At 34.1% G+C, this 21,904-nt stretch overlaps 1 non-coding gene across 1 annotated transcript; it reads right to left on the bottom strand.

The window, feature by feature from the left end:
* Positions 1-15,195: 15,195 nt before the first annotated feature.
* On the bottom strand, positions 15,196-15,306 carry LOC121207320 (small nucleolar RNA R71). The gene has a single exon (XR_005902410.1). It is a non-coding gene; the product is annotated as a small nucleolar RNA R71 (small nucleolar RNA).
* Between the last annotated feature and the right edge of the window lie 6,598 nt (positions 15,307-21,904).

The raw sequence follows: 21,904 nt of genomic DNA, 5'->3' as shown, positions 1-21,904 counted from the left end.
CTTGAGGTACAATATATAATGTAGGGGATTGTCTACCTGAATTTGAAACTTGATGATTATCCAAGTCATTTGATGAAGGTATTGTACCAAAAGAAGCATTAGTAGCTGAAAGCCCATCAAATTGGTGTGCATGAGATACCTAAGATAAAACTAAAGAAGTGGATGTTATAGAAATAATATAGTGAGAAACTCACTCATGAAAAGACTCTTTAAAAGGACAAGTAGAATGAAGATCAAAATTAGTACATGAAAAAATATTCTCTACAAAATTAACATAATGAGAAATATAAATTTTATTTGTTGATGGATCAAACCACTTGTAAGAAACTTGATTTAAAGCATACTTTAAATAGATACAAGGTCTAGATTTGGGTTCTAACTTTTTTCTAGAGTAGGGTTTCAAACAAGGATACAGGGAATCATTATTTAAGATGAAAGTTGGCATCCGATTGATAAAGAAAAGTAGCTGCAAGAAATGCATAAGACCAAAATTGTGAAGGTATTTTAGCTATATGAAGTAAAGTGAGCCTAGTTTCAACAATATGACGACAACGACGTTCAACAGTCCCATTGTGTTCAAATGTGTAAGGTCGAGTAAGGAAGTAAGAAGTTCTATTAGAAGAAAGATAATCACGAAGATGAGTAAACTCCCCACCATTATCTAAATAAAAAGAAACAATAAACTTTTGGATGTATCTTTCAACAATAGCTTTAAACTTAGAAAAATGTATTTAGTGTAATGGTAAACAAATAAAAGATAATAACGAAAATCATCAATTGAAGAAATAGGTGTTGGACCCCAAACATCAGTATAAATAAGATCCAAAAGAGATGAACTTTTTATCGAACATATAGTAACTGGAAGTTTATGCATTTTATTGCACTTACAAGAATTGCAAAAGAAACGTGAACTAATAAATTTTATTAAAAATTTCAAAGAATTAAAAACAAGACGCATAACTGGAGTAGAGAGATGAACGAAACCACAATGCCAAGTTGACATTTGAGAACTTTGGATAGAATATGCTAGTGGTGATGAACGCAGCTTACAAATGTGTAAGGGTTATTTATACACACCATCTTTAGGTTTTTCAGTTACTAGATGCTTCCCGTGCAGTAGTTATTCATAACAAATGAGAAATGTGAGATCTCAACTGTTACAAAATTTGAAGAACCCAATTGATAAACAAAAATTAAAGTTTAATTCATAGCAGAAACACAAAGAACATTAGATAAATGTAAAGGCTTAACACAATGAGTTACTTGTAAGTTATTACCATCATCAATCATAAGATCGACACCACTTTCATAATCAGAATGAAGAGATAAGTTCTAAATATTTGTAGTTATGTGATGTGAAGCACCTGAATCAACTAACCAATTCGAAGAACCACTAGAAGTAGGTGAAGAAAAATGTGCTTGATGAGCAATAGATCCAAAAGATGATGAAGGGGGAACAGTAAACCATGGAAACACAGCTTGCAACTTACTACATTATTTAATAGTATGGCTAGGTTTATCACAAAGCTGACAAATAACTCGATTATTAGTCCCTTGAGGAGTGGAATGATATTTGTTTTGTCAAGGGCAGTTGGATCGTTGGCTTTAACCATTACACGAACGAGCCACTCGGTTATTAGTCTAGTTGCCATTATTGTTGGTACAACTGGCAAAGTTGGTAGTAATCAGAACAGAAAGGATAACATCACATTGGAGAAGATATTCATAATCACATAAAAGCTCATGCAATTATTGAAAAGTCAATTATATCTCTCTTGTTCGAAGAGTATTTGTATAGAAACAGTACTCTGGTGGAAGATTATGAATAACGTAAAGAGTAGCATCATCTATTGTGATATTTGTGCTTGCAATATTAATTCTAGTGACTATTTTTTATATGTTGTAAGTAGGCTTCCATGCTTTGAGATCTCTTTTTAGTAGTAGCCAAAGACTCTTTTAAAAAAAGAATCCGAGCATGAGGAGGACATAAATAAATTTTCTAGAGTGTTAGTCCAAACAACAAAAGAAGTATCTAAATATAGAACATGAGAGACAACCTTGAGAGAAAGAGAAGCAACCAAAGCACCTCAAATTAGTTAGTCTTGGCGAAGCCAAAAAGTAGTTGGCATAGAGGAAGGTGGTACTTTGGCGTATGATGTAAAATCATATCCAATGAGCAAAGATGCCATTGTGTATTCCATGCTTGATAATTGGAGGGGTAAACTTGATCGGCGTTTGAGCAGAGGAATTTATTGTAAGGAGTTGTGATAAGCCATAAAAGTAACATGTTTTTAATCATATTCTTGATGAGTTTTTGGATGATTTATTATATGAATTAGTGAATTCGAAGCTCCTAATCTTTTAAATTCATGTTTCTATACTTAAGTGAGCACAAGGGAGCGAAAGGAGTGAAAAACAAGCCAAAATTGGTCAAAAAGAGTTGTTTCCAGGATCCACACGGTCTGGCCACACACCCGTGTGAGCCACATGGGCTAGTCACACGCCTATGTGCCAGTCCGTGTCGGTTTTGCACTCTACTTTCCTGTTACGCAGAAAAACCCAATTTTTAGGGTTTCTAAGCATTCTAAAGTCTATAAATACACACTAGAAGAGGACTTAAAGGAAGGACGCAGAGTAGAACGCTGAAATTACTCAAAGAACGCTGATGGACTCAACTCAGAAGTAGGATCTCCTTCAAAACTGAAGATCTCCATTCAATTTCTTTAGAAGTTTTTGGGTTTCTTTATGTTTTGTTGTTTTCCTATTTTTGAGATGTTTTCCTTTCCAAGTATGAACTAAATTCCCTAAATAATTAGGGAAGATGAAACCTATGATAGATCTTATTATTTGATTTTTCTGAATTACATGATAAATATTTGTTCTTGATTTCAATTATGTTTACTTACCTTCAGGTTTAATGTTTTTAGGATATTAATTCATGATTGATGCGTTTATTCAATGGAGCAAAAGTCTCTGTTTAATAGTAGATCTAGCAAAATTGAGCGAAGTTGCATGCAATCTTAGAAATAGGACGACATAAATCTACCGAATTAGAGTTAAATCTAATAAGGGAATCCATAGATCGAGTTAATGCGACAATAGAGGTTTTAATAAGACAGATATTTCAATTAATCAATCTAAAGTCAGTTATTTTTACTCTCGAAAGAGATATTAATATAATTTAGGGATTTTTACGGATCAAGTCAAATGAATAAATCGTTTAATTCAGATTTAGAATAATAAGTGAAGTCTAGGTGGATTCTTTCCTGGGTATTGTCTCTCTCATAAGTTTTCTTCGATTATTTTCCCAATTTGCTTTCTGTCGCTTAGTAATTAGTTTAGTTTAATTTTAGATTTAAAACAACCCTTCAATTTATAGGCTATATAATAAAAAGATAGTAATTACTAGTACTTTTAGTCCTTATAGATACGATATTCCCGACTCACCGTAACTATACTACCATTCGATAGGTGCGCTTGCCTTTGTCGTATTTTAGTTAGTTCGTGACGTTATCAAGTTTTTGGCACCGTTACCGGGGACTAAAATTGTAACACCCCTATCCCGTAACCGTCGCCAGAATAGGTAAGGGGCATTACCGGACTTGTAACTCATGTCAGAACAGTAAAATTTTGAACTTTTTCTTGAAATAAAGATCGTTCGTTTAAATAAGTACTAAGCACAACCAGAGGTAAAATTTAAACTTCACTAAGTAAACATTCAAAAGATGCCATTTTCGCATGGCTTATATACATTAACCAAAGATATTCTTCCGCCGCTAGTCTATTCTATACATGCCATAAGATAATCCAAAACGTAGCAGTACCAAACAATGGATAGTGATAGTGTGACTAGTTGCTGATGATCCCCGAGCCTGTAGCTTCCAAATGAGATCTATAAAACAAAGGAAACAGAGTAAATGGAGTAAGCATTACAATGCTTAGTAAGTTTTAAGCAGTGCCAACAGATAACAATCAACTTATAACATAGTTGTTCGTATATTTTATTTCACTCTTCCTTCGGGCATACCATCCCTTTTCCGAATATGCACATCTCATCATATACAATAGGCAGATAAACTTTCATATAAAAGTGAGCTCATGTGACATAGATATATCGTATGATTTCACATAATCATAGACACTGATCCGATGTCACATAATCATAGGAATAGTCTCATAGATTGCTCTCGTATGCATCACATAACTACCTTATGATTTAGTGCAAATCAAGCTCACATATAAACTTGGAGTACATACCTGTTTAACCTTTCGCATTGAATATATTTATAAGCAATTCTTATTACGAAGTCTTACCCGGACATAATCTCCACACGAAGTTATCGGGTCTTACCCGGACAAAATCCCCACACGTAGTCATCGGGTCTTTAGAGCTCGGATATAGTACGAGCACGAAGCTTACGGACATTAATCAGTGATAATATTCTCGCATAAAGCCTGCGGGGTTTTAAGCCGGATATAGTGCTGACACAAATGCCCTTCGGGACTTATCACATTTATACACTTTCACATCCATCACGTTGGCCACTCGGCCCTGTCACATATATACACTTTCACATTCAACACATCGGCCATTAGGCCTTATCACATATATACACTTTCACATTCATCACATCGGCCATTAGGCCTTATCACATATATACACTTTCACATTCATCACATCGGCCATTAGGCCTTATCACATATATATACACTTTCACATTCATCACATCGGCCATTAGGCCTTATCACATATATACACTTTCACATTACCAACCCTTTTATTCATACACAAAGATCAACTTAGCCAAAGGCCGGTAGCTCATTTATCAACTTAGCGAATACTTATTTGTAAGGGCTCAACTAATTCAAAGCACATACGAAACATACCTCAATGTTGGGATGTTTCAAGCGTATTAACTGAAATTTTTACAGCAAGATCATTCATTCCCAAATCACATACCTTCGGAATTTAACCGGATATAGCTACTCGTTCAAATGCCTTCGGGACATAGCCCGGTTATAGTAACTCGCACAAATGCCTTCGGGACTTAACCCGGATTTAGTAACTCGCACAAATGCCTTCGGGCTTCGCCCGGAATTAGTATCTCGCACAAATGCCTTCGGATCTTAGTCCGGATATGGTCACTTAGCACAAAGCCTTCGGGACTTAGCCCGGACATCATTCAAATAACCATGCACATTTAACAATAAATCATGGCACATTCGTATTTCATTTTCGTTAGCAAAACTCAAACACAAGACACTTATCATTCTTGCAATTTCGGCTCAATAGCCACACACAAATAGCATGATTTTAATTTGCTTAAAACATGATCTAATCAAATCATTATTTAAGCTCTATTACTCAAGAACTTACAATATCACGATTTAGAATTCAAGTATGGGTTTAATCAATAGCTTGTGAGCAACTAAAACAAGTTTATCAAGGTTCACAACCTAATCTCAAATTCAGCACAAGCTGTTTTTCCTGAGAAATAGTCACTAAATTATTTATAACTGGAGCTACAAAACTCCAAATCACTTTCCGTTAATTTTTCCTGAATATAGACTCGTATATCTTCCACCCATAAAATTTCCAGAATTTTAGGTTTGGCCAATCAATACCAGATTTTTCTTAAGGTTTCCCCTGTTTCACTGTTTGACTAATCTGACCACTCTTCACTACGAATCAAATTTCTCATTTTACAGAATTCAAAATGTGTTGTATTTGATTTCTTTGAAACTAGACTCATTAAGGAGTCTAAGCATATAAATTTTATATTATAACCATTTTTGTACAATTTATAATGATTTTCTAAAAACAGAAAGGGGATTTCGGAGTCATTCTAACACCGTCTCACACAACTTTAAATATCTCATTATCAGAAATTCCTTTGCTTACACGGTTTCTTTTATAAGAAACTAGACTCATTAAGCTTTAATTTCATGTCTCATTCAGCCTCTAATTCAAGTCCATAAATTTATGGTGATTTTCTAAAGTCACTTTACTGCTGCTGTCCGAAGCAGATTATTTCAAATTACCCTTAAATTCCCAAGCTCAAACACTTAAGAACTTACCATTTGAGCTTAGAACATATCATGGCCACATCATATCTTATTAAATCAACTCATCCTGTCCTATTATAATTGAATTTACTCAACGTTTAAACACTTAAAACTTACCTCGGATGTGGTCGAACAATTTCGGCGGCTATTCGATCACTTCTTCCCTTCCCTTATCCAACTTTGGTCCTCTAAGCTCTTGAGCTTAATTTAACAAATAAATTGATTTAATCATTTGAGCATCAAAATAGGAACTCAAGGTATTTAGCCCATATATACATACATTAGACATTAAAGTCACATACATATGAAATCATAAATCAATTCAACATATTAGCCCACACTCTCTTTTAGCCGATTGTCTAAGCCAAGATAAAAGCATCAATATGCTTGCCTCTAGCCGAATACATGCAACATCAAGAAAGAATGATGCATCCATGGCCGAGTGTCATATTCATAACTTTACAAAAACATTTGCCATGAGCTAGCTTCTATACTTGGTGGCCACTCCAAATATACAAAGATTTTCAATGATAGAGCATTAACATACCTTAATACATCAAAATAATTAAATTCTTCCCATGGCACACTAAAACCGAATATGTCTTATTCAAATATAAATTCTCATATTTCATTTATTTAACCATTTAACCCTCCTATCAAATAATTTTCACAAACTAATCTTAAACTCAAAATCACATAAAATCGTAACACAAAAGGCATTCATCTAACACTTGATTTCCAAATTCTAACATCAAACTCAAATTTCTTAGCTCATCAACTCATGGCCGAACATCAATTATTCACCAAAACAAAAATTAACTCATGGGTTTTAGAGAAAATTAAGTAAGGAATTCAATGATACTAAAAATTAACAAAAACAACCTGAATTTCACCTTGAATTTTTGCTTCCAAATGGCCGAAACTTCAAAGCCACAAATTTTATTTTCTTTCTCCTTTGTTCGGCCTCCAAGATGAACTACATGCATGTTTTTTTTTTTTATGCCCCATACCGTCCATATCAATTGTCTAAGGTTAAATATCATCACAAATACTCCAACTTACAAAACAACTTCAATTCGGCCTTGAAGATACAAACATGCATGGCTTTCCATTTTATGTTTTATAATACTTATAAAAATAATTATCTCACAAATAACTTTAAAATAAACATATAAAGACATCATGCATTAAGCCATTACCATCCATATATTTATTAATGATATAATTGCCATTCAAAACCTCAACATTCTAAAGACATAACACTTTAACATTTTCATGATAGCATGCTTATTAATCAATTGATGCATTTTAATCCTTTTTAATGACATAAAGAAAGAAAGAAAAATATTTACCAAGAGTTTCAAACTACTTGGCCGAATATCAACCCTCCAAACAACCAAAAAAATTTAACTCATGGAATGGATAGAATTTGAACAAATCACCAAAATTATACATAAATTTTCAAGAATTTCAAAGTACTTACCTCTTTCTAAATATTCTCCAAGCCGAAATCAAACAAAGAAATTTTTTTTCTTCTTTCTATTCTCAAGTTACGGCAATGGGGGGGAAAACATGGATGAGACAACTTTGTTCTCATCACCCCTCCCTTTTCATTTCTTTATTACTAACCCTTTATTATATTCTTTCTCCCATAACACACTAACACAACATGTTTCCAACATGTTTCACCCCATAACATTTTGTCCACTCTCATGCTCATGGCCGGCCACTACATATTAGGGGGGGAAAATGACATGCAAGTCCACCCTTTTTATTTCATGCACTAATAGATCCTTATGTTTTGATCTATCACATTTCAAAAGTGTCACACATAAGTCCTATTGACTAAATTCACATGCAATTTACTAAATCAAAGCTTAAAACTTTCACACATTCGTATTCACATATAATAGTCATAAAATATGACGGCTAATTATTTTTATGACTCGATTTTGTGGTCCCGAAACCACTTTTCGACTAGGGTCACTTTAGGGGTGTCACAACTCTTCCCCACTTAAGAAATTTTCGTCCCCGAAAATTTCTACCGATGCATAGTTTAGGATAACGTCCTCTTATTGAATTATATCCACAAATACATTAGCTCATTGATAGCAATTGTAATTCATTATTGATTTCGCATCGATTTATAAAATCATTTTCTTATCTTAAAACAAATACATAAACATTTCTACAAGTATGCACATATATCTCATTTTCTTGATTTCATAAGTAATAATCACTTAACTTAATTCACAAATGCATTTCAAACACATATTAAGCACATATTAACATGTATAATTCACATCATCAACTCACATATTTGTAACCCACATTTTCATTCATGAATAAGCTGTAACCTAACCGAAAGTACACATATACTCAAACATCCCAATAAATATCCTTTATAACTTTATCACATCTCAATATTCAACTTAACTCATTTCCAAAAGAAAATCAACTTCCACGTACCTGAACATTTAGTTCATTTAGCACATTCAATCATAGTTAACGTTACCCGTATACAGTCGAATAGGCATAAAGCCTAATATAATACACTGGCATGAGATTTATTCTAGCGCATAACTCGTATATCCAAAATTATCAACATTCATCAAAAATTCTTTCAAACTTTCGAATGTCGAAACTTAATCAAAATAATTTCTTGAACAAGATTAACAAAATAGTGTCCATTCAGCAATAGCACATATAGCTCTTACAATGCCATATCCTAGATATGGTCTTACATATTCTCACATATCGAGCCGATGCCATGTCCCAGACATGGTCTTACACACTATCTCAAATCAATGCCTTCGTCCCAAACGAGGTCTTACATGAATTCCACTTCACACACTTAGTGCCCACTGACCGATCTCGCACTCATAGTGCTTGGTTAAAGGAATTCGCACACACACAGTGCCTCTAATTATTCACATACATAGTACTATTATTCATTCGTTAATACATATTGATATGACTTAACCAAGTCTATAAACATCATGTATGTACACTTTTAAACATATCATCTCATTTAAATTTGAATTCGTATAGTAATGAATACTTAAACTTTGCTCAAATTACCGGCACGAAGCCTACTAGGCACGAAGGCCCGAATACACGTCACCAGCATGATTGCTCTTCGGGACCTAGCCCGGACATAACACCAGCACGAATGCTCTTCGGGGTTTAGCACGGATATATCACTAGCACGAATGCTCTTCGGAACTTAGCCTGGATACATCACTAGCATGAATGCTCTTCGGGACTTAGCCCGAATACATCACTAGCACGAATGCTCTTCGGGACTTAGCCCGGATATATCACTAGCACGAATGCTCTTCGGGACTTAGTCCGGATACATCACTAGCACGAATGCTCTTCGGGACTTAGCCCGGATATATCACTCTCAATTCTCATGTACATATACACATATAGCAATACACATTAGTATATCATTTACATTACTTGAATGCAAACACAACATGCTTATCGACCATTCAACTTCCAGTTCCATAGCCACATACAAAAATCACATTTATAGTCATAACACTCTTTCAAAATTGCATCACTTATACCCTTATAATTCAATCCAAATCGAAATTCAAATACGAGTACATGATACGTACCTGATCAACTTAATAATTTAGGCATATCTAAGTGAAGTTATATCGCAAATTCTCATAGTCAGAATCTTGCTACAGCTCGATCGGGATCAAGATTCATTGCAATACAGCAAACACATTTTCATAACCAAAAATCATCACACTATCATTTTATCACTTTATGGCATGTATAAATAGACTCACGCGTGCTACGTTAGTCCTAAAATCGACTAAACCGTAGCTCTGATACCAATAAAATGTAACACCCCTATCCCGTAACCGTCGCCAGAATAGGTAAGGGGCATTACCGGACTTGTAACTCATGTCAGAACAGTAAAATTTTGAACTTTTTCTTGAAATAAAGATCGTTCGTTTAAATAAGTACTAAGCACAACCAGAGGTAAAATTTAAACTTCACTAAGTAAACATTCAAAAGATGCCATTTTCGCATGGCTTATATACATTAACCAAAGATATTCTTCCGCCGCTAGTCTATTCTATACATGCTATAAGATAATCCAAAACGTAGCAGTACCAAACAATGGATAGTGATAGTGTGACTAATTGCTGATGATCCCCGAGCCTGTAGCTTCCAAATGAGATCTATAAAACAAAGGAAACAGAGTAAATGGAGTAAGCATTACAATGCTTAGTAAGTTTTAAGCAGTGCCAACAGATAACAATCAACTTATAACATAGTTGTTCGTATATTTTATTTCACTCTTCCTTCGGGCATACCATCCCTTTTCCGAATATGCACATCTCATCATATACAATAGGCAGATAAACTTTCATATAAAAGTGAGCTCATGTGACAGAGATATATCGTATGATTTCACATAACCTCTCACACTGATCCGATGTCACATAATCATAGGAATAGTCTCATAGATTGCTCTTGTATGCATCACATAACTACCTTATGATTTAGTGCAAATCAAGCTCACATATAAACTTGGAGTACATACCTGTTTAACCTTTCGCATTGAATATATTTATAAGCAATTCTTATTACGAAGTCTTACCCGGACATAATCTCCACACGAAGTTATCGGGTCTTACCTGGACAAAATCCCCACACGTAGTCATCGGGTCTTTAGAGCTCGGATATAGTACGAGCACGAAGCTTACGGACATTAATCAGTGATAATATTCTCACATAAAGCCTGCGGGGTTTTAAGCCGGATATAGTGCTGACACAAATGCCCTTCGGGACTTATCACATTTATACACTTTCACATCCATCACGTTGGCCACTCGGCCCTGTCACATATATACACTTTCACATTCAACACATCGGCCATTAGGCCTTATCACATGTATACACTTTCACATTCATCACATCGGCCATTAGGCCTTATCATATATATACACTTTCACATTCATCACATCAGCCATTAGGCCTTATCACATATATACACTTTCACATTCATCACATTGGCCATTAGGCCTTATCACATATATATACACTTTCACATTCATCACATCGGCCATTAGGCCTTATCACATATATACACTTTCACATTACCAACCCTTTTATTCATACACAAAGATCAACTTAGCCAAAGGCCGGTAGCTCATTTATCAACTTAGCGAATACTTATTTGTAAGGGCTCAACTAATTCAAAGCACATACGAAACATACCTCAATGTTGGGATGTTTCAAGCGTATTAACTGAAATTTTTACAGCAAGATCATTCATTCCCAAATCACATACCTTCGGAATTTAACCGGATATAGCTACTCGTTCAAATGCCTTCGGGACATAGCCCGGTTATAGTAACTCGCACAAATGCCTTCGGGACTTAACCCGGATTTAGTAACTCGCACAAATGCCTTCAGGCTTCGCCCGGAATTAGTATCTCGCACAAATGCCTTCGGATCTTAGTCCGGATATGGTCACTTAGCACAAAGCCTTCGGGACTTAGCCCGGACATCATTCAAATAACCATGCACATTTAATAATAAATCATGGCACATTCGTATTTCATTTTCGTTAGCAAAACTCAAACACAAGACACTTATCATTCTTACAATTTCGGCTCAATAGCCACACACAAATAGCATGATTTTAATTTGCTTAAAACATGATCTAATCAAATCATAATTTAAGCTCTATTACTCAAGAACTTACAATATCACGATTTAGAATTCAAGTATGGGTTTAATCAATAGCTTGTGAGCAACTAAAACAAGTTTATCAAGGTTCACAACCTAATCTCAAATTCAGCACAAGCTGTTTTTCCTGAGCAATAGTCACTAAATTATTTATAACTAGAGCTACAAAACTCCAAATCACTTTCCGTTAATTTTTCCTGAATATAGACTCGTATATCTTCCACCCATAAAATTTCCAGAATTTTAGGTTTGGCCAATCAATACCAGATTTTTCTTAAGGTTTCCCCTGTTTCACTGTTTGACTAATCTGACCACTCTTCACTACGAATCAAATTTCTCATTTTACAGAATTCAAAATGTGTTGTATTTGATTTCTTTGAAACTAGACTCATTAAGGAGTCTAAGCATATAAATTTTATATTATAACCATTTTTGTACAATTTATAATGATTTTCTAAAAACAGAAAGGGGATTTCGGAGTCATTCTGACACCATCTCACACAACTTTAAATATCTCATTATCGGAAATTCCTTTGCTTACACGGTTTCTTTTATAAGAAACTAGACTCATTAAGCTTTAATTTCATGTCTCATTCAGCCTCTAATTTAATTCCATAAATTTATGGTGATTTTCTAAAGTCACCTTACTGCTGCTGTCCGAAGCAGACTATTTCAAATTACCCTTAAATTCCCAAGCTCAAACACTTAAGAACTTACCATTTGAGCTTAGAACATATCATGGCCACATCATATCTTATTAAATCAACTCATTTTGTCCTATTATAATTGAATTTACTCAACGTTTAAACACTTAAAACTTACCTCGGATGTGGTCGAACAATTTCGACGGCTATTCGATCACTTCTTCCCTTCCCTTATCCAACTTTGGTCCTCTAAGCTCTTGAGCTTAATTTAACAAATAAATTGATTTAATCATTTGAGCATCAAAAGAGGAACTCAAGGTATTTAGCCCATATATACATACATTAGACATTAAAGTCACATACATATGAAATCATAAATCAATTCAACATATTAGCCCACACTCTCTTTTAGCCGATTGTCTAAGCCAAGATAAAAGCATCAATATGCTTGCCTCTAGCCGAATACATGCAACATCAAGAAAGAATGATGCATCCATGGCCGAGTGTCATATTCATAACTTTACAAAAACATTTGCCATGAGCTAGCTTCTATACTTGGTGGCCACTCCAAATATACAAAGATTTTCAATGATAGAGCATTAACATACCTTAATACATCAAAATAATTAAATTCTTCCCATGGCACACTAAAACCGAATATGTCTTATTCAAATATAAATTCTCATATTTCATTTATTTAACCATTTAACCCTCCTATCAAATAATTTTCACAAACTAATCTTAAACTCAAAATCACATAAAATCGTAACACAAAAGGCATTCATCTAACACTTGATTTCCAAATTCTAACATCAAACTCAAATTTCTTAGCTCATCAACTCATGGCCGAACATCAATTATTCACCAAAACAAAAATTAACTCATGGGTTTTAGAGAAAATTAAGTAAGGAATTCAATGATACTAAAAATTAACAAAAACAACCTGAATTTCACCTTGAACTTTTGCTTCCAAATGGCCGAAACTTCAAAGCCACAAATTTTATTTTCTTTCTCCTTTGTTCGGCCTCCAAGATGAACTACATGCATGTTCTTTTTTTTTTATGCCCCATACCGTCCATATCAATTGTCTAAGGTTAAATATCATCACAAATACTCCAACTTACAAAACAACTTCAATTCGGCCTTGAAGATACAAACATGCATGGCTTTCCATTTTATGTTTTATAATACTTATAAAAATAATTATCTCACAAATAACTTTAAAATAAACATATAAAGACATCATGCATTAAGCCATTACCATCCATATATTTATTAATGATATAATTGCCATTCAAAACCTCAACATTCTAAAGACATAACACTTTAACATTTTCATGATAGCATGCTTATTAATCAATTGATGCATTTTAATCCTTTTTAATGACATAAAGAAAGAAAGAAAAATATTTACCAAGAGTTTCAAACTACTTGGCCGAATATCAACCCTCCAAACAACCAAAAAAATTTAACTCATGGAATGGATAGAATTTGAACAAATCACCAAAATTATACATAAATTTTCAAGAATTTCAAAGTACTTACCTCTTTCTAAATATTCTCCAAGCCGAAATCAAACAAAGAAATTTTTTTTCTTCTTTCTATTCTCAAGTTACGGCAATGGGGGGGGAAACATGGATGAGACAACTTTGTTCTCATCACCCCTCCCTTTTCATTTCTTTATTACTAACCCTTTATTATATTCTTTCTCCCATAACACACTAACACAACATGTTTCCAACATGTTTCACCCCATAACATTTTGTCCACTCTCATGCTCATGGCCGGCCACTACATATTAGGGGGGGAAAATGACATGCAAGTCCACCCTTTTTATTTCATGCACTAATAGATCCTTATGTTTTGATCTATCACATTTCAAAAGTGTCACACATAAGTCCTATTGACTAAATTCACATGCAATTTACTAAATCAAAGCTTAAAACTTTCACACATTCGTATTCACATATAATAGTCATAAAATATGACGGCTAATTATTTTTATGACTCGATTTTGTGGTCCCGAAACCACTTTCCGACTAGGGTCACTTTAGGGGTGTCACAAAAATATTAGGAGCACTTAATTTTTATTATTTTAGCCATTTTTATTTTTATTGCAATTTACTTTTGTTTTTATTTTAATTTACTAACTTTTTCTCTTATTTGCTTCTGGCAAGTTCCTTTATTTTATGACTAGAAGAAACCCGTCAGAACCTCTAGTATTTGACAGTGAGATCAAAAGTACAGCTCACAGAAACCGTAGAGAAGCGAGGCAGATTCGATAGAGTATAATAAAAGAGCAAGAGGACATTGTTATTAATACTGAGGAGATGGCAGAAAATCATAATAATCAACTACCTCCTGTGGTTGCTGTAAATCCTGTAAATCCAAATCCTGCTCCTCGTACTATGTACGATTATGCTAAGCTTAATTTAACTAGAGCTGAATCGAGTATTGTTAGACCCGCTGTTACTGCAAATAATTTTGAACTGAAACCTAACACTATTCAAATAATTCAACAGTTTGTTCAGTTTGATGGTTTGCAGGACGAAGACCCAAATACTCATTTGGCTAACTTTCTGGAATTCTGCGACACTTTTAAGATAAATGGCGTTTCTGATTATGCCATTCGGCTACGGTTGTTTCCGTTCTCATTAAAAAATAAAGCTAAACAATGGTTGAACTCTCTACCATAAAGATCAATTACTACATGGCAACAAATGACCGAAAAATTCTTGTTGAAGTACTTTCCACCGGCTAAGATAGCCTAGATGAGGAATGATATTTCTTCCTTCATGCAAATGGATTTGAAGACCTTATATGATGCATGGGAGAGGTATAAGGACTAATTGATAAGGTGCCCTCATCATGGGTTACCTCTATGGCTACAGGTTCAAACTTTTTACAACGGTTTGAACCCCTCAACTAGGCAGTTGATCGATGCATCCACCGGTGGTACTTTGAATAATAAAACACCTGAGGAGGCTTATGATTTTATAGAAAAGATGTCATTCAATAATTATCAGTGGCAAGTTATGAGAACAAAGCCGATGAAAGTAGCCGATGTTTTTAACGTTGATGCGGTCACCATGTTGTCAAATCAGGTAAAATTTTTGAATAAAAAGATTGATGGTTTATATGGTTTTATGCAGGTACATCTGATGATGCAATACGACGCAAATGGAGGAGGAAACCATTCAGAAAATCGATCCTACAACTTAAACACAGAAGACGAACAAGTCAACTATATGGGGAATAATTTTAAACCTCAGAATAATCCCTATAGTAACACTTATAATGCAGGTTGGAGGAACCATGCCAACTTCTTTTGGGGTGGTCAAGGAAATCAAAAACCACAACCCCCTCTAGGTTTTCAACCACCTTACCAGCAGGAGAAGAAGCCAAACCTTGAGGAGATGTTGACGAAGTTTATTTCGGTGTCAGAAACTCGTTTCTAAAACACCAAAACAGCACTCAAAAATTAACAAGCATCGATTCAAGTGCTTGAGAATCAAGTTAGTCAATTGGCAAAGATGATTTCAGAATGACCACAGGGTAACTTGCCAAGCAACACCGAAACTAACCCAAGAGAGCAGCTTCATGCGATTACTATTCGAGATGAAAAAGGGTTTACTGAATCTGAACTGAGGCAAGAAACTGTGGTAAGCAATGGTAAGGTTGAGGTAAGCCAAAATAAGCAAGATTTGGTCAGTAAGGAATATAAACCTCGTGTGTCATATCCAAATGCGATAAAGAAAGACCACACAAATGAACAATTCGGTAAATTCCTTAAACTGTTGAAAAAAATTACATATTAACTTACCGTTTATTGAAGCTCTTTCGCAGATGCCAAATTCTATTAAATTTTTAAAGTAACTTTTAAGTGGAAGTTAGATGATTCATCGCACGTGGAACTAAATGTAGTGTACTCAGCCATTTTGCAGAATAAACTACTCAACAATTTGAAAGATCCAGGGAGTTTTACTATTCCTTGTTTAATTGTAGTTTAAGTGTTAATAATGCTTTGGCTGATTTAGGGGCTAGTATTAATGTCATGCCCTACAAAATGTTTAAGCAACTAAGTCTTGGGAAACCCAAACAAACTAGGATGAGCATTCAATTAGCAGATAGAATAATTAGATTTCCTAGGGGTATTGTTGAAGATGTACTCGTCAAAATTGATAAATTTATTTTCACAATTGATTTTGTTGTTCTAGACATGGATGAGAATAGTGACGTACCGTTGATTTTAGGACGGCCTTTTTTAGCAACTGCCAAAACTATCATAGATGTTGGTACAAGTGAGTTCATACTTCGTATAGGTGATGACACGATTAAACTACAAGCTCGTGATTTTGTTAGGATATCTAGTGATCGAGATGATATTATGAGTTCTGTTAATGTTAATAACATTGTGGCTCAACATTCTTTGTAGGAAACACCTCGGAAAAATGTGATAGAGCAGCAGTCCAGTTTACATGACAAAAACAGAACAAATCATGAAGTAGATTACAAATCGATGAACTAGATGAATGGCGGACACACGTGAAGGAGAATCCTAGAATACACAATGAACCAAAGTGACTCTATGACGAGCTTAAGGATGAGACGAACCAATTTAAGATTAGCGATAAGGTATTGTTGGATAAAACAGACTCTCGAATCGCCACTTCAAAGCTTAATGCAAACGGAGCAACTCCTTCTACGGTACTAAATATTTTCCCATACGGTACAGTCGAGGTAAATCATTCTAAATTTGGCACTTTTAAGATAAATATTACTCGGCTAAAACCTTATGTTGATAATAGAATTGACAGTGAGAAAGAGGAGTTTCGACTCTATGAACCACCGTAATCGTGCAAATACGAGGTAAGTCGAGCTTAGACTTTAAATAAGCGCTTCTCGGGAAGCAACCCGAGTGTTAACACTGCTAATTTTCTTAACATTATTTCATGATTTTTTAAAAAAAATTAATTAAATTTCAAAATCTAAAAAAAATGTATTTTTGACCCACACGACCTGGCCACACGGGCGTATGAGCTCTCACATAGGCGTGGGAGAAGTAAAGAAAAACACACACGGCTTGGCGACATGCTGTGTGGCCCACACGGGCATGTCCTAGGCCGTGTGAAACCTAGAGCTAATTTTTTTTCAAAGTCAGTGAGTTACACGGCCTAGCGACATGGCCTTGTGACCCACACGGCCTGGCCACATAGGCATGTAAGATCTCACATGGGCGTAGGAGAAGTAAAGGAAAACACACATGGTCTAGCACATGGCCGTGTAACCCATACGGGCATGGCCATGGCCATGTGAAAACTAGGTTAATCACCCCAATTTTATTTTATTTTATTTTATTTTATTTTTTATTAATTATTATATTATTTATTTTTATTTTACTAATTAATTAATTCTTATACTTATAGTTTTAAATTTTTTATATTTTAATTTTTTATATATTTTAATTATTTTTAATTTTATTTTGCTATTTCTATTTTTTTCATATTTTTTTTACTATTATCATTACAATTACCTTTAAGTTTATTGATATCATTGATTTTTTTTATCTTCCTTTTTAATTCTGTTTTAGTTGTTTTATTTTATTTTATTTTATTTTCTTCAACTTATTTTCATTATCTTTTGAAATTGTTTCTAATCGAGTTATAACCCCTTAATCTTCTTTATTATTTGTGTTTATTTTCTTGTTAGTTTGCTCGGAATCATGAGTTACATTTAGATTTGACTGCAATTCTGCTTTTCACTTTTCTGAAGATTTCATCCAATATTCAGGGCAGTTTCAATTTTCTCCCTCTCTTATGATATTTTGTTTATACTGTGATTATTTATGTTCGTACATTGAGGACAATGTACATGTGTGGGGAAGTTATCTATAGAATTATTAGAAAATCTTTGAATTATGTCTTGTGTTTAAGTAATTTTCTCACATTACTATTAGAATGAATTTTTATTGATTTATGATTATCCTTGATGTGTTTTAGATTAAATTCATAGGTAACTGTGCATTGATTGTTTAAACTTTAAGACACTAGAGAATCAAACATGATAAATCTATTTTCAAAATTAAAAATTTTAGGCTATTTCCCTAAATTGAAGTATTACCTTGAAGTTTGAGATTTGCAAGATTAACATTAAAAACTATAATTTTTGTAAGATTTTAAGCCTTTAGAGCATACACTTTTCTTGCTCACTCTATTATTGGTTACGAGTGTGTCAATATTGATTGGTTATTCTAGAACTTGCTTTGATTATACATGTCAACACCACACCTTTGATTTGATATACTGAGATGATAAAGGCACCTAGGTTTTAACCCACTTATCCCATAAGCCTACCTTCATAATTAACCCTTAGTGAACCATTTTCAGCCTAACCAACCATTTCTTGATTTACCCATTAATATTAACCCATAACTCATTTTTGATTCATTGAGAATTATTTCCCATTTTATTGACTCCTTTTTTGTCGATATTTAATTTGGTTAGTTGCTTAACTATGTTCTTTTATTTCAGTTGTTAAATTTTCTCTTATTATCCATTGTTCTAAAAAAAATGAATAAAAAGGTGAAAAAAAAATACATTTATGTTGATTATTACTAGTTCTATGTTTTTGAGCTTAAGTAGTTAATTTCATATTCTGAGAAGAAGCTCGTGTTATTCTTTAATAATTTCGATTGATGCAATTATTCAGTATTAGTTTATTTTTCTAGTTAGGTGATTTATCAATTCGATCTCGATTGTAACCATCTTTTTCAGCCTTTATCCACACCCTTAACCCAAGGCCCGTTACAACCCTTTAAAGACCTTTTGATTTGTGTATCATATCATTTTATAGTGGTAGAGATTTGATTTTCATGCAAACCTATGGTAATGACTTTTCATAATTGACTTTTGAGTGCTTAATTTTTGAACCTTAAACATTTTGAGTGATTTGAGTGAATCTTTAGTGGGGATGTAAAATCTTGTTGATTTTGAATTAAAGGTAAATTACTTAGATAAGGGGAGAAACCTATGTTTTCATGTCTTAAAAAATGTGTGACTTGGATTATTTGAATCTTTAGGGCTCTTTTAGTTGAATTATCAATGTGTAATTATTTGTGAATAATGAAAAAACATTATTGATGAGAATTACAAGCTGAGAAAGATTAATTTTAATTGTAAGTTGAGGATTTTACTTGAGGACAAGCAAATGCTTAAGTGTGGGGACATTTGATAAGCCATAAAAGTAACATATTTTTTATTCCATTCTTGATAAGTTTTTGTATGATTTATTATATGAATTAGTGAATTTAATGCTCCTAATCTTTTAAATTCATGTTTCTATACTTAGGTGAGCACAGGGGAGCGAAAGGAGTAAAAAACGAACCAAAATTAGGCAAAAAGAGTTGTTTCCAGGATCCACACGGCCTAGGCATTTCCACAAGGGTTGGCCACATGCCCATGTGCCAGTCCGTGTCGATTTCGCACCCTACTTTCTTGTTACGCGGAAAAACCCAATTTTTAGGGTTTCTGAGTATTCTAAAGTCTATAAATAAAAGGGAGGACGCAGAGTAGAACGCTGAAATTACTCAAAGAACGCTAACAGACTCAACTTAGAAGCAGGATCTCCTTCAAGACTGAAGATCTCCATTCAATTTCTTTAGAAGTTTTTGGGTTTCTTTATATTTTGTTGTTTTCCTATTTTTGAGATGTTTTCATTTCCAATTATGAACCAAATTCCCTAAATACCTAGGGAAGATGAAACCTATGATATATCTTATTATTTGATTTTTCTGAATTACATGATAAATATTTGTTCTTAATCTCAATTATGTTTACTTACCTTCATTTTTAATGTTTTTAGGATATTAATTCATGATTGATGTGCTTATTCAGTGGAGCAAAAGTTCCTGTTTAAGAGTAGATTTGGCATAATTGAGTGGAGTTGCATGCAATCCTAGGAATAAGACGCCATAAATCTATCGGATTAGAGTCAAATCTAATAGAGGAATCCATAGATCTAGTTAATGCGAAAATAGGGATTTTAATTAGAAAGAGATTTCAATTAATCAATCTAGAGTCAGTTATTTTTACTCTCGAAAGGGATATTAATATAATTTAGGGATTTCTACGGATCAAGTCAAATGAATAAATCGTTTAATTCAGATTTAGAATAATAAATGAAGTCTAGGTGGATTCTTTCCTGGATATTATCTCTCTCATAAGTTTTATTTGATTATTTTCCCAATTTGCTCTATGTCGCTTAATAATTAGTTTAGTTTAATTTTTTATTAAAAACAACCCTTCAATTTATAAGTTAGATAATAAAAATATAGTAATTACTAGTATTTTTAGTCCTTATGGATACAATATTCCCAACTCACCGTAGCTATACTACCATTCGATAGGTGCGCTTGCCTTTGTCGTATTTTAGTTAATTCGTAAAGTCATCAAGTTGTTGCACAAAAGAAGTAGAGCCGGTAGTTGTAATACATCATGTTGATGGTTGAATTTGGGTTGATAAGAGAGGATGCAGTTTGACAGATTGGGTGGGAGAAGATTGATTTGTTTTGTAGGAGGATTAGAGAGATTGAGAGACTACAATAGTCTTGTCCATGCCTACGAGAGAAAAGAAAAAAAAATGTTTGACTTTAGGCTCGTGATACCAGGAAATAGGAAGCTTATGGATTTTGAGTTGTGTTGTGATTTCGTGTTTCTTGAATATTTTTTGCATTCCAAGTGTACTTTCTCGAGATTTCTCTTCTCTATTTTTTGAAGTTTGTTTGGCTTTTTTGTCTTTCGATAAGTTTTACTTTGTTCCCTATTACCGTTTGGATCGTCTTTGTTTGTCTTTTCCTTTGTTTTCTGCTTGCAAATCTCTAAGGGGAAGGGGGAAACAGAGGGGATGATATCCCTGCTGTGAGCGACTGCGCCTCCTTCACCACTAAAGTGGAAGAAATGCGACAGGTTCTCTATTCGAGAGGGCTCGAGGATCCCCATTAGCAATATAAGGTTTCCATCAGAAGAGATGAATATCAACTAAGTGACGTGTCGAGCGATGGGAAGGATATATTTTTGCCACTTGCGTTTTCACCTCCTCCTTCACCCGTGGTTTGTGAAAGTTCTCCATTCATTTGGCGTGGCATCAGGTCAAGTATCTCGAGGATCTGGATTTCAACTGGTGGAATTCTTCTCAGAATCAGGGGAGAGGAATCATGCCTTAACAACACTTTTTCAATCAACCAATCACACTTAATCAATTTAGCAGATCCCAAATTTGCAAATCTTATCAACACTTGCAGACTCTCAACATCTAGAATCCGTCTCCGTGTCAACAGATCATGACCTCTTTTATATTCTTTTTAAACAAAGAAAAATATGTGGTTGGTTACGCTATAGTGCCTAAAACGTATCAATTTTGTGAAGAACACAAGAGTATCGTAGTAAATCAAGGAAAATTGAGAAGACAGGCTATGA

The sequence above is a fragment of the Gossypium hirsutum genome, chromosome A09, assembly GCF_007990345.1.
Source record: "Gossypium hirsutum isolate 1008001.06 chromosome A09, Gossypium_hirsutum_v2.1, whole genome shotgun sequence".
Lineage (NCBI taxonomy): Eukaryota > Viridiplantae > Streptophyta > Magnoliopsida > Malvales > Malvaceae > Gossypium > Gossypium hirsutum.
This window is presented reverse-complemented; position numbering and strand designations above follow the sequence as displayed.